A 14,272-nucleotide genomic window follows, 5' to 3' on the forward strand; every position below is an offset into this window, starting at 1 on the left:
TCAAGAGGACTGAAATTTCAGCATGAGAAATATACAAAAGAACAACTGTTATTTGTTTCCATGCTTTTTATTTTTGTCATAAAAATGATACAAAAAATACAAGGAATAAAACAATTTCACACATATTTACACTAAGCTGCAGTGTGTGTGTGTGTGTGTGTGTGTGTGTGTGTGTGTGTGTGTGTGTGTGTGTGTGTGTGTGTGTGTGTGTGTGTGTGTGTCATCAGCACTCACTCAGCAGTCCGTCTGCACTGTCGGAACATGCCTGGCACTGCCAGGGTATGACTCTGGTACATTTGCCACATGTATATTTGTAGCAGCCAACACATCTCACAGTTGCACAATTGTTTGTGCAACGATGGTTGACCTGACACTTTGCCCTTTTGCCAGGGCTGGGTGTGGAAGGTTTTTGCCGAAGCAGTTTCTCCTTGCGTGCCTTCTTCTCACTCACATGACCATCACCCAACTCTTGTGCAAGCTCAACCAGGAAGTCCACCCGTCTCTCCTGCACCCCAATGCATGCCTGATAAAGCACATGTGCATTCAGTGCTGCCATGTCAATCATGTTGTAGAACACGGCGACTGGCCATCTCCGTGTACCTGCATGCACGCTGTACTCCCGCACCATTTGGTCCATCACATCCACACCGCACTTTGTGCTGTTATATTGTGTGACCGTGTTTGGCTTCCTTTTGGTGGTACCTTCAGTCTCAACCTTGCTGTGCAAGCTGCTGAGAACGTATACAGCCTTCTTCCGTTTGGGCGCATGCACTGTCAGTGTGGCACCAGTGGTTGAAAACACCTGAGTGGTGAATTCAGTGCGGTCCATCTGTCTAGCGGATTGAGGAATTTCCTGGCGACTTTTGCTGACTGTGCCGAGGATAGTGGTTTTCCGGCTGAGCAGTCGTTGCGCAAGTGACAGTGATGTAAAGAAATTGTCCGTGGTTACGGTTCTGCCCTTGTCCATGAATGGTTCCATTAGCCTCATCACTACACTCTCAGACAGTATCTCCCCACTGGGACGACTAGGGTCCTTGCCAAGATATGGGAGGACATTGCAGATGTACTTTGATTTCAAGTCGCAAGCCACCCAAAACTTGATGCCAAACTTGTCCGGTTTGTTGCAATGTACTGTAGGAAACAGCAGCGAGTCTTTGACGGGAAAAGCTGTTCATCAATAGTGATGTGTTGACCAGGGTTGTAGGATGCGATGCAGTTGGTGACAAACGATCCCCACACATCGGAGATTGCAGCAAACGTATTGGTCTCCGCTCGCTCACTGCGTGTGAACATGTCATCAAAGCGTAAGTGTCACATGATGTCTTGGAAGCGGTTTCGGGCCATAGTTGCAATGATCCTTGGGTTTGCCAGGTTTGCTGACCAGCTGTCACGTAGTGATGGAACCTTGGTCACCCCCGCAAGATAATGACTGCAATAAATGCCATTAGTTCAGGGAGATCCAGTGTTGCCAGATATACGATAATTATCGTATTTGTACCATAATTTTGGGCTCTGTACAATGTACGATCAATAGTTTCAAAAATCCTCAAATGTACGATAATTTCACATTGCATCTAGTAACACCGTCTTTTGCTGTGGCATTCCCAAGTCAGTTACATAATTTTAAACTGTTCTGAAGTCAGATTTCGCCTCAGTGCTTACAGGTTTATGCTATTGTGTCTATTACAAATACTGACTCTGGGTCTGTACTATAAATAGCCCAATCACATTGATAGGGCCTACTCTCGCGAGAAACTGTAAGGTTATATAATGTGGCAGTGTCCCGCCAGTTTTTGCTGTTTGCCCGCGAGCACGCCGAGTTAAGTCTAATCTAGGATGACAGAGTGACGAGACAATGGCTTCTAATCTTAAAAGAAAGACCTATGTAGAAATGAAATAAGTAGGACTGCGCAAATGTGCATATTGTGTCAATGTGTGGAGGTCGGAGTGGTGCCGACACACTCTGCACATTTATAGGCATTATATTACTGGTTTTAAAGATGTTTATTTAAACAGGGCAATATAAAACACCTTCTTTGTCATATTATATTGGAGTGAGAAGTTGTTTATAGAACGTTATTATCAAATTTATAATGTACGATAATTTGTACTGAAAAACGATAATTTAAGCCTCTCTGTACGATGTTGTGGGATTTTGAATCTGGCAACACTGGGGAGATCCAAGAACCAGTCCACCTGCTCCGTGTGACGTGCATGCTGAGTAGTCCATTCTTGAATGGTTCGAAGCATGTCAAGAGTGATAAAACAGAGGAAGCTCTGAAGTCGACTCCGGATACATCGTTTGGCCTTAGCCGTTGGCTCTCCAGCTGTGGCGTAAGGTTCTATTGGAGTGATATGGAGACATGTCCCCACTTGTTTTTCACACCACACAGTGCCATCTTTTGAGGTCTCTGTCAGCTCACTCCCCAACCGAGCTCTCTTTTTTGGTAGAGGAGTCTCCTCATCTGCAAGATAAACAATTTTAAATTAACTTTTTGTTTGGTTCTAAATAAAAAGAGATAGGCAGGAAATGAAAATAGCTAGTTTGAGAAATCTAACCTGAAGACAGCTCAGAGTCCGAATCTGGTTGAAGGACTATGTCTTCTCCATCTGAGTCACGAGGGTTGGCCTTGCTCACGATCAGTTCCAATGCCTGTTGAGTGGTTAGCCTCTGCATTTTCTTTCTTGTCAACAAAATAGGTGAAGCAGTCACCTTTTTATCCTCCACAGCACAAAAGGCTGCATGCAAATTTCTGTAGCTGTTGCAGGACGGCCCTGCAAAAAATGCTGCTGGGGGATGGGCAGACACTCTCAGGAGCAGCTTACACTCAGTCATTTTGAACCAAATTATCCCCAACTGTTGAACAAGTTTAAGTTGATTTACAGTTTTTTTTTCAATTATTTTGGCTAATTTCTCGAAACTGAGATGACATTCTCAAAATTCAAGGTGTATTTGTCAAAATCCTCTATATGTGAAGCACCATGGAACCGCAGCAAAATGTCTACCAAAACAGGTCACTCATGTTTAAAAAGTGAAAACTTGTCTCATGTTTTCATGTCTCATGTTTCTAGTCCTCTCACATTTGGCAAAATGACCTGGATAATGCGGCCCATCATGTGACTTTTGTGTGAATTCATCTCTCCTCCCCCCTGCTGATTCCTCTGGCAATGGCCACATTTACAAATGAAGGGATGCTAATTGGAGCTATCAGAGTCATCAGTGTGGACGTGTGGACTAAAAAGGGTCTGTTGACCCTGCTTCAGGACTTCAGGGGTGATGTTGAAATTCTTGGGACTTCTATTGTTAAGACCCTCAGTAGAGCTGACTCTGTGCTATGGCCAGACCTGAACCCTGACTGGAAAACCTCAAACAGATCAGAGTCAGCTAAATGTGAGACCAGCTGCTGATAAACGACTTTCTCAAGCAGTTTAGATGTAAAAGGCAGGGTAGAGATAGGCCTGTAGTTTTCTATCACAGAGACATCAGCACCAGGTTTCTTCAGGGTCGGCTGAACAACTGCTGCTTTCAATGCTGCTGGGACCACACCTGTGCTGAGGCTCCCATTGATAATCTGACCAAGTGAAGGGCCAAGACAGAAAAGGCAGCCTTCCAGAGACGAGGCGGCATAACGTCAAGTGGAGAGCCAGATGGCTTCTGCCTTGCAACGAGCTTACTCAGAATAAGAAACGGTATTGAGGGAGCTCAGGGTGGGTGGTGATGGAGGAACTGGAACAGGGTCAACAGAGTTACCAGAAATAGCTGCTCTAATGCCCGATACTTTATGAACAAAGAATCTGTGAAAATCTTCAGAGTTTCCAGCAGCTGTAGGAGACATGGAGCTAGGCTCCTGATACACCAGAACAGAGTTCAGTGTTTTGTAGAGAATCTTGGGATTCTTGGAGTTTGTTTCAATGATGTCTGCAAAATAGGCCGTTCTAGCAGCCCTCACTGCATCCTGATAAGCAACCAGTGATGCTCTGAACAACTCACGCGAGACCTGTAGGCCATCCTTTTTCCACTTTCTCACAGAGGATCTACACGCCCGCCTACAAGCCCGTGTGACATCAGAGAGCCAAGGCTCCCTCCTAGGTCTAGACTTGCAAAGCTTGAGAGGGGCAACCACATCCAGGACCTGATTACAAAGTACATCAAAGTGTTGTGAATAGTGATCAATGTTAGATGGATCTGGGTTAAAGGTCTCTAACCTTACAGACATACAGTCCACAAACTTTGCAACAGTTTCTGCATCCAGGGCTCTGAACCTAGTAGCTGGAGCTTCACACACAGGGACAGGACATGGCAACGTAACATCACAGAGTATAGGAGAGTGGTCAGAGAACACAGGAGGCAAAGTCACAAGGTTCATGAGAGATAACCAGGTCCAGGGTGTGACCCCTGGCATGAGTTGGGGACGATACCCATTGAGTTAAATTGAATGAATCTAGCAGAAACACAATTCATTCTCACTCCCTGGCTTTGTAGAGTTTAACAAGTGATTTGCCAAAAAGTTTGATCAGCGTTTGGCTGCTGCACACCAGTTAACCTAGCTGTGATCATGAAGCCCACATGTTGGCAAGGCGGCTAACTTTTACAGGAGTCTTGGAGTGAGATTTTCTTTTTCACTCATCTAAAAGGTTCATCTAAAACGGGTCTGGTTGCGCTGTAGCTACGGGGAGTGTGTCCAGTAGCAATGCCAATATGTTGGGCAGACTAGCTTTTTTTCATCGTGAGAAATTGGGGTGTGGCGTCACGTGAAAGCGCACGAAGTCAGCCCTGAGTTAGTTATATTAAAATTAAAGAATGAAGTTGACTTGAATTATCGGTGTGACGTTTACTTTCAAATTAATTAAATATGTTTATTTTAGTTTTTTTCAGATTTTAAATATAGACCCTTTTACTGTTTGTAAACAATATGACGTCAGCGAGAATGCACGCGCAGCTTGGCAACAGAGAATGGCGTTGTTTCAGGCTTTATCAAGCTACGCTGCGGGGTTATCACCGGCAAATCATGAATGTTATATTATTAAACTCACTTTAACGAATGGCAACAGACTCCCGGATCCCTGTGGCATTATGGAATGGGTGGAAGATGTAGGTGTGTGGCCAGATATCCAGTGGCCCGGTATATATACGTTTTTAGTGGAGAGGCCCAGTAAGTACACACGTGAGAAGCTACGGGCATACAAATGGTTAGATGCATACAACTATGTTGTCTGTGGCCACGTACAGAAAGTAAAATATCACCACATAGACTCTGAGTTTTGCGTCTTGAAGGCAGAAGTCCTTCCTAGCCAAAGACAAGGACACAAGACTGCTACGTACGAGGCTTGGGTCATAGTAAACAAACCAGATAACTACGTCTTCACAGCCAACTGTACCTGCATGGCAGGGTGAGTATAGCATAGGTTTCTTTTTTTTAGCGTGCTCAGAGTACAATCGTGTTAATTTTAGAGAAATACAGTTTATACTAATATGCAGTGGGAAAATACAGATGAATTAGAATGAAATGTTAATTGAATGAAATGAAGCGTATAAATTTAATGCTGTCATTTTGATGTTCCAGACTTGGGTCATGCTGCAGCAATTTTATTCAAAGTTGAGCTTTGTGTTAGGATGGGAAAAACAGAAAAGGCTGCAGTTACATCTCAGGCATGTGCATGGAAAGACCTGAGCAGGAAAAATGTAGAACTTCGGAATTCTGTAAAGTTTCAGTCCACTGCTTGAAGAGGAGCGATTCTGGCATCCATACACGCAACAACCCGACATTTTTATGTGCTCAGAACTTCAAAACAAAGGGTTTAAAAGGCTGTTTTAGTATCGAGTGTGAATGAGGAAGCCTTCACTCTCGTTGCCAGGCTGCGCGCGCAACTTTTGATGACGAAGGTAGTAAAAGGGTCTATTGTTTGCGTGGTAAGAAAAAAGTAATTAAGTCTGCGCATGCGCATATGACAACGGCGGTCATTTCGTCGGGCTAGACTCCACGTGAAGAACACGACATTAGTAAGTTTATATCGACTTTATTTCATGACTTTTCCTGTTTTGCAGTAGCGTTAACGTTTAATAATGTCATTGCTTTTTACAATTATTCTAACGAAGAGGGACAAAAGTTATTTTGTTCAAGACGCCGTGCTGTCTGCAGGTGAGGTGAGGCTATGCTAGGCCGCAGCTGCGGGTGGAGACACTTAAAAAACGTTACGTCCCGTTTTTACTTCTGAACGACTTAACTAACCGCAGGAAACAAGAATAAGTGGTGAAATAAGTTTAAATAGGTTTATTCACGTTGGGCGTCCCCAAGTCGAGTTGAGGTGCGTTCACGCTTTGTTCAATAAGTTCAAATGTGATTGTTCTTTTTTATTCAAGACAATAAAACGGCAATAGTAACACAATAAGCGAGGGATGTTTGAGTGGTGCTGTCGGAGCAGGCGAGGTGGTAAATACGTCTTCGTCATAAATATTATTTAGAACTTATTTTAACGGCAGAATCCTTGTTTTTGTTGTTTTTATTCGTTTAACGAGGTCCACCCAAACTAACCATGTTTCTTTTCCCTAACTCGCTCATAAATGAAGTTACAGTACAGTTTTATTCCATTTCAAAGATTGCGTCAGAATACAGTTCACATGTTAAACGTCTGAGTCTTAACTTAAAATAAATGTGAAGAAAGTGAATCGCTTTTGACTTTCGTTTGTTTCTTATTGGACCAAAGTGTACCGCGTGACCCGGAAGCAAAGCCGCGTTTTGTAACTTCATTATTTTTTCCGCAGTTTACATCAACAACACACTGGATCGTGTAACGCTGTTAAAACGGCATTTACGCGGTTTCGTTATGAGTTTAAATGTAATGATGTATTTTTAACCGTGAGTCAGAATGACAATGAGCGGAATGACGTCCTGTCCTCAGACCTTTTGTGGTATCGCTTCTCGGCCTTTTGGCTAAGATCAAGTGTAGTATCTGTTCTTATCAGTTTAATATCTGATACGTCCCCTATCCGGGGACCATATATTAAATTGATTTTTGGAGCAGGGAGATGGAATAGGGGCTTGCTCCGTCCACTCCACGCATCGACCTGGTATTGCAGTACCTCCAGGAACGGTGCACCCCCTCTCTATGTAAAAAAATTAAATATCAGTTCCTTTACAGTGAGATTACCAATCCAGCACCAAGTATAACATATTCTGGGCTTTTCATGTTCTCTGCTGTGTGTCTGAGTCTGATTCACCCTCTTCCCCGCCCCTACTGCTCTGTGTGTGGATAGTCTGGAGCTTTGATTCAACTGTTAACATCTGCAGTTTGTTTTTCTCTCAGCTAGAGGTCGACAGAGTTGTTTCTACAGCCTGTAGTAAAGTTAGAGCTTCTTTTTGTTTGATTTTTATGGAGATGTTTTCATATTAGCCACTTGTTAGATATTTAGACATTATTTTAAAGTCTTGTTTTACTCTCTTGCAGATTTAAAGAGCAAGTAACGTCTAAATTAACTTTTTTTTGCTGATGAACTGTATAAATGAGTGTCTAATAGTGTTTTAAATGTGTGTATTCATTATTTTAGCATTTTGGTGCATTTTCTTAAAAAATTAAAAATTCTGCCTAAATACCACAGTATAGCTCCACCTTCAGCTTAAAACATAGAATTTGACTCATTTTGAATAAATTTTAGCCAATGGCTAAAGAGTAAGATACTACGTAATCCAGTAGAGTACTACGTAGCAGCTCTGTGTCAACGTTATAAAAGCATCGGGAGTCTCGGCCACGCCTTGTGGCGAGTTGGGAGTTGGATTTGCATGAGAGTGTAGGAGGCTAGCCGTAGTTCAGCATTAGCATATAGCATTAGCATATCCTAGTCTTTAGCATAGCTTTTAGTGTTATACATACTTATTTAGTGTTAGCTTGGCTGTTGGATATTGTAGTTTAGTTACTGTTTGGCTGTTAGTGTAATTAGGAAAGTAGTTCGGGTTTAGTGCTCCATATCGTGTTAGCATGGTGAGATGGTGTAGTGTAGTATGGTTGCGGAGCTCTGTCGGGTTGCACTCCTTTCCGCTGGACTTAGAAATTAGGCGCCAGTGGTTGCGTGTCTGGAAAAGATTCAGCTCCCGCCTGGTGCTGTAGTTTGCAACCAGCATTTTACCCGCGATTCTGCACGTCTCCGTTCCAAGAGGGAGGCTGTGCCCACCGTGGCTCTTCCGCGATTTAGATACAGCCCACCGACTCTGCTCCCCCACCATGACGGGCTACAGTCTGAGGTGAGTAAGCTAAATAAAAGTTTTAACATCTTCTAAAGACAATTTCCTACCTAAATGCAAAGTTTGAGAGACGTGGTTCACTCCATTTAGCTAATATCAGTCTGCACTGCCTTCGGGCTATTTTGTCAAGTTCACAAAATGTGGAACGGGATGTAAGGTTAGAATCAGCGGCGAATCGGAACATATCTCGAAGCCCTGGCCGACAAAACGGTCCACATGACTGTCAGGCTCAGAGAAAATTCGGGTTGTTTTTGTGTCAGTCGGTAATTCAGCAACAGTGACTCTAAACTGACGCAGCACTAGTTGACAGACATCATTACAGCGTGAAATCCAGCACAGCGTGACCCGGTTCCGTGAGGAATTCTGTTCAGGAGGTCGCATTTCAGGGTCTCCACATCATATGTGACTGACTTTTACTTTATAATAACATCACACACTAGGAATGTTATAAAGCGCCTATATGGGACAGTTTCTTTTGTATTTTATCTGACTTTATAAACATCAATGTGCTTCTATTTTTTTTCAGGCTAAATCTACCCAAGACACTGGCTGTCAGACTGATTTAGTAATCTGCAAGAATGCACTTGTCCAGGCTGACGTGGTGTTACCCGTAGCAAAGGTGAATTATTTTTAATAATCTTCTATGTAAACATTTTATTACCTTCTAGTTTTAATTTGTTTTACAGATTGTTACACGTGATTTTATGCTCTTTTAAACGTTCATAAATGTGCTGCTTCTTTGTTTTTTATAGAGCTCACAGCCTCAGTGTCTTGTGACACAGGGACCATGACAGAAATTCATCTTCCAGAAGGTCCCAGAGCATCCACACCTCCTGAAAAGACCACGGTGTGAGGTGTCTGCTGTTGATTCCAGCTTCCACCTCAGTGACAGTGCAAGCTCAGTGAACTGTTCAAGGTAAAAAAAAATTAAAACATTTCTGAATTTTTAAGATATTAACAATTAAATAAGTATGTGATTACATCATGAAGGAGGCTACTGATTCTGGCCCTGTGACACTTGGTGGTCACCACCAGGTGGTGACGTGTGAGCTGATTCACCTGGTAAATAACTTTTAAATTAAATATTTTGTTTTTGCTATCAAAAGTAAATTAACTAATAACCTGCATTACTGCAGGACACTCAGCAAAATATGGACTCTACACCATGAGGCAGGCACACGTTAATAACTCTATAAGAGCACATAAGGTAAGCAACACCACATATTATTTTTATTACTGTACACTGTCCTGGATTTGTTTTCTTTCTGCATGATTTGTTTTCTTTCTGCATCTCATCATTAGCCTGGCTGATCACCTGATAACTCTGTCATCTGGATATGACAGCATGAGGATGTCCTCACACACCTGTAACCTATCAGCTCATCTGGCAGAATAGAGAGAGAAGAGACAACACCACATCTCCTGTTCCTGGAAAGCCTTCAGCCATCCTTCGATGACTGAGAACCTCCATCAGCTCTGTCTCCTGTCTGCCTACAATTATTATAATAAATATTGTGTTTGACAAGTTTTTTGTGCTGCCAAATATCTCATTTTGATTCCAGTTTTGATATTTTAATGGATATTTATAAATTACATTAATTGAATTATCACATTGTCGCATGTTTAACTAGCTCTATTGTGATGAACTAAACTAGCACCTCACTGTTAAAAGCTCGTTTTAATTTCAAGCATGTTTAAGTATTTATGGACATGAACAAAAACAGGAAATATATAAATTGAGATTTATTTAATTAATATAACAAATAAGGGGGAAAGAGTCATTGAAAGGCACATTCTTCTGGAAGTTCCTGATCCCGACGACATCAGCAGGAGACCAGCTGCAGACACCAGAGGATCACCTGCAACCAAGAGCAGCTAGTATCAGTAAATAAATAATGAAATCAGGGCAGTTTTAATGGGCTGAACACATTACAGAATAATTTTCTCATGGTATATTTTCATAACTTTATGCAGCAGACTAGCTTGAGCCCAGATCTCCTGGAGAGCTGCTATCCAGCACGTTTCAGTGGATTTTCCTGCTTTAACAGGTTAGATAAGCTGTTAAGCAGCTCAGCTGTTTGTTGCTGATTAAAACCAGGTGTGTTGATGCAGATAAATCTCTAAAACATGCTGAATACTAGCTTTTTGGGGCCATGGAGACAAACCCTGCAGCTAATCCAATGCTATGGCTAACGGCTACTTACGTTCAGAGATGGGTCTGTTGAGTCGGTTCCAGTAATTTCAGGCAACTCACAAGCTCAAAACAATAAGGCTCATGTCCGCTTGTCTCCTCCAAATAGACTTGGTCCCTTTCTTCTCGAGTGTCTGGGTAAGGAGGGGGAGAAACGTCCTCCACTTCTAATGACTGCTCAGAGTGAAGGGAGCTAGCTTCGTCTAGTTAGCCGTCTCTTCGTCACTGCCACGGCTCCGCCCTCTCGGTCCTCCAGGCAACGCCTACTAATGTTGCAGTTTTCAAAATTGATACGTGGGTGGGGTAAGACTCTGAGGCACACTTGACATGCACTTTAAATCCCTCTAAGAACCAACCAGGACTGTTCCCACTACTGGCCAGCAGGTGGCAGCAGCAGACCGTGCAGAGAACCAGGAAGTAGCATCAACGCTAGCAGAGAAGCTGATCTGAGGTTGGTTTTGTATTATTTTCTCTACATTTCTGATGTGAACCACAGAGTTTAACGTTGCTGTGACTCCGCCTTGTTTCATCTGAACACCGTGTGGTTGTTGGTCACTTCTGGTAGCGTATATATGGCTAACATGTGATATGTTTCTGTTAGCCTTTTGTGCACAAATGCAGCATTGCATTATGGGAATGATGAGATGAACTTTTAAAATAAAATGTTAATAAAGGTTGACAGCCTGGGTCAGCCTTTGTGTATCTGCTCCTTTTATATAATAAACCTGTAAAGCTGCTCCTTTTATTGTGTTTTCACTGGCACCAGGAGTCAGAGCAGCATGTGAGGGAAAGAGGTCCCCATGCGTGAGCTGAACAACTCATACTTACCTGGCAGGGGAGATACCATGATCAAGAAGGTGGTTCACCCAGGGTGAGGCTCAGCCATTGCACTCTGTGTTGTGCTGACCCCTGCGAATTCCCCAAATGTGGGAATCTCGACTGCATAATTTCTGGTAGTGGGGGACTGCGTTCGCGCTCTCCCCTGATGACTTGTTCAAAAGAAATATTAACAAAATCAGCTATTCTAGTGCTAGGTTGATGTTCAGATGGAGTTGATGAAACAATTCTTCGTGGCTTGCTGGTATTCTGGATTAACATCCTATAATCCAGCATAGGGCTGGGCGATATGGCAAAAATAGAATATCACGATTTTTCCAATATTTTATCATGATTTTTTATCCATGAATAGCATAACTTCAATTGCATATTAAAGAAGAGAAACATTGAATAAATAAACATTTATTCCAATTAGGGATAATCAACTCAGTGCCAACACACTTATATTTTAAACACACCAGTGATGATAAAAGTCCTGAGAGAAACAATTACAAAAATCAGTTTCTCGTTTTTCAAGTAACTTAACAAATTAAAATGGTAAACATTTAAAGTGCAAACATGTCAATTGCAAACATATTGTGCAAACATTAACTTGTTCAAAATACTGATGAACTAAACAGGCACACAAAAAGTTTCTTAATAAAATGGAACAGAGTTAACGTTGTGTAAGCATTTCTAACACTGGAGTAACGTTGTGAAGAAAATTATTCTTCCATCAATCCAAGCAAAACTAAAACAAAACAAGTCACAGGTTTTTAGCCAGGAAGATGAGTTTGTCCACCTTGTCTGGTTTAAGGGCTGCCCTTTGGCATGTGACAATATTGCCACCAGTGCTAAACACTCGCTCAGAGGGAGAACTTGTTGCAGGGATGCAAAGATACTTCTGAGCAAGCTGACTCACTTTTGGAAAAAAGACCTCATGGGCCTTCCACCATTCAAGTGGATTCATTTCACTATCCACATTGGGTGTGGACAAGTAGGCCTGCAGTTCCTTTTCAATCAGTTCTCTCAGTGTGGGTTCTTCAGTGGATGTTGAGGGAACTGCTGCAGTTTTGAAAAAGCAGGCCAAAGACTTTCTTGCTTTCTTTGCTGGCTGTGCTTCAGGGCTTTGGCTTTGTGATGTAGAGGAGGTAGAGGGCACCGGGTGCTCTGATTCAAGAGTCAGCAGAGACTCCAGCTCAGCCACAGCTCTGCTCAGCCTCTGCTCTTTCTTTGTGGTGTTTATGTACTGGGTTTTAAATCTGGGATCGACAAGAGATGCCATGTCTAACAGAGCATCAGTGACAGGATCCTGGTACTTTTCTGTGAGGTAGTTGACTATGGATGTTTTTATCTGTGCTGTCAGCTCTGTGTCATCGTCCTCTGGTTTCAGAAGATTGTTATGTAGCAGATGCAGGACAGGCTTCACATAGGAGGCACTGACGTAATCCTCCCCAGAAAGTGCATCAGTGAAGTCTCGGAGTGGTCCTAGGGCTTTCTTAATAGAGTCCATGACATCAAGGTCTTGCCAGGTGGGAGCCACATGTTTTGTTTTCTTGTCGGACTTGAGGACATGAGAGATGGCCTTCTCCTGCTGAAGTATTCTCTCAATCATTGCTAATCTGGAACCCCATCGAGTTGGTGATTCTGTTTTCAGCTTCTGCTGGGGTAGATTCATGCTTGCTTGGGCATCCGTGAGAGCTCGTTTCTTTTTCCAACTAAGGGAAAACGTGCTGACCACTTTCTTGCAAACTGAGGTTGCTCTTTCAATCGGGGGATCTCTGGAACCATTTTCTGAAACAAATAATTTAAAAAAATAAACGTGTTCAGACAACTATTTGAAAACAGTTTATAACACAAATGTTGAGTTTATTTTTTACACATTTACACTTTAAAATTGTGAGAAAAAAATATTGTAAATAACGATGATTATTTAAAACTGATTATTTACTAATAAACCCACCTATTGCAAGATGTAATCTGTGGCCAAAGCATGGCAGTCGTGTCCAGCCATTCAGGTCCAGGGCCTTCACCATGTTAGATCCACTGTCTGTTGTCATGCAGGTCATGTTTTCCTCTTTAAGGCCCCACGTTTCAAGAGCCTCTCTCAGACCCGCTGCGATGTGCTCTCCTGTGTGGTCTTCTGGAAAGTAGGTTGTTTGCAGTGTTGCACTATGTAGCTCCCAGTTGCTCATGTAGTGGATGGTTAAGCTCAAGTACGGCTCTGATGTGCGGCTGGACCACAGATCGCTTGTGGTAGCAAAAAACTGCACATTCTGAATATTTTCTGCAACTCTCACTTTGCATTCAGTGTACATGCGTGGAATGGTGGTGTTCGAAAAATACTTGCGGCTGCAAAACTCGTAGCGCAAATCCAATGTTTTAATCATTTTCTTAAATCCCACTCCTTCTACTGTTCGCACGGGACACAAATCTTTTACCAAGTGGTACGTCACTGCATCGGTCACGCTGTTCCATCGTCTGCTGTCTCTGTCGTAGGGAGTGAGTTTTGTGTGTTTATGTTAGCGTTTGCTGCCTGGAAGAAGCGCTAGCCGCTGCAGCCGCAGGCTTTTTAGCTTTAGCTGCCAGCTGGCTCTCATTGTATTGTTTGGGATGCCTTCTTTTTAAGTGATTAAACAAGTTTGTGGTGTTGCCATCACTTGCCTTGACGCTCTCCTTGTAAATGACGTTTCGTTGCTCTTTGTCATCTGGTGAAAAACCAAACCAGTTCCATATAATGGACGAGGCGTTCCTCTTCGGAACGAAAACCTCGTTGTCGCTCTCAGCCGCGGCCGAAGCCATGTTTGTTCACACACAGGTGAAAACAAGCGGGGCACTAATATATTACTATGACTCACTCTGATTGGTTAGGGGGCAAACAAAGGCGTGTCATTCGCCTGGGGTAAGTTTCCTTTTCATTCAGAGGCAGAAATTCAACAGCAGAGCGGTGAATCGTGATAAAACGGTCTCTCAAAAATGACAGACCGTCAGATGTGTAGATCATAAAACGTTCTAAAATCGTCATATC

At 42.7% G+C, this 14,272-nt stretch overlaps 2 non-coding genes across 2 annotated transcripts; both read left to right on the top strand.

Annotated features, from left to right (window-relative positions):
- Nucleotides 1-6,912: 6,912 nt before the first annotated feature.
- Nucleotides 6,913-7,103, top strand: LOC129164649 (U2 spliceosomal RNA). Its single transcript, XR_008564176.2, has one exon. It is a non-coding gene; the product is annotated as a U2 spliceosomal RNA (small nuclear RNA).
- Nucleotides 7,104-11,248: 4,145 nt separating this feature from the next.
- Nucleotides 11,249-11,413, top strand: LOC129164641 (U1 spliceosomal RNA). The gene has a single exon (XR_008564168.1). It is a non-coding gene; the product is annotated as a U1 spliceosomal RNA (small nuclear RNA).
- Nucleotides 11,414-14,272: the final 2,859 nt, after the last annotated feature.

Source organism: Nothobranchius furzeri, chromosome 19, assembly GCF_043380555.1.
Source record: "Nothobranchius furzeri strain GRZ-AD chromosome 19, NfurGRZ-RIMD1, whole genome shotgun sequence".
Taxonomy (NCBI): domain Eukaryota; kingdom Metazoa; phylum Chordata; class Actinopteri; order Cyprinodontiformes; family Nothobranchiidae; genus Nothobranchius; species Nothobranchius furzeri.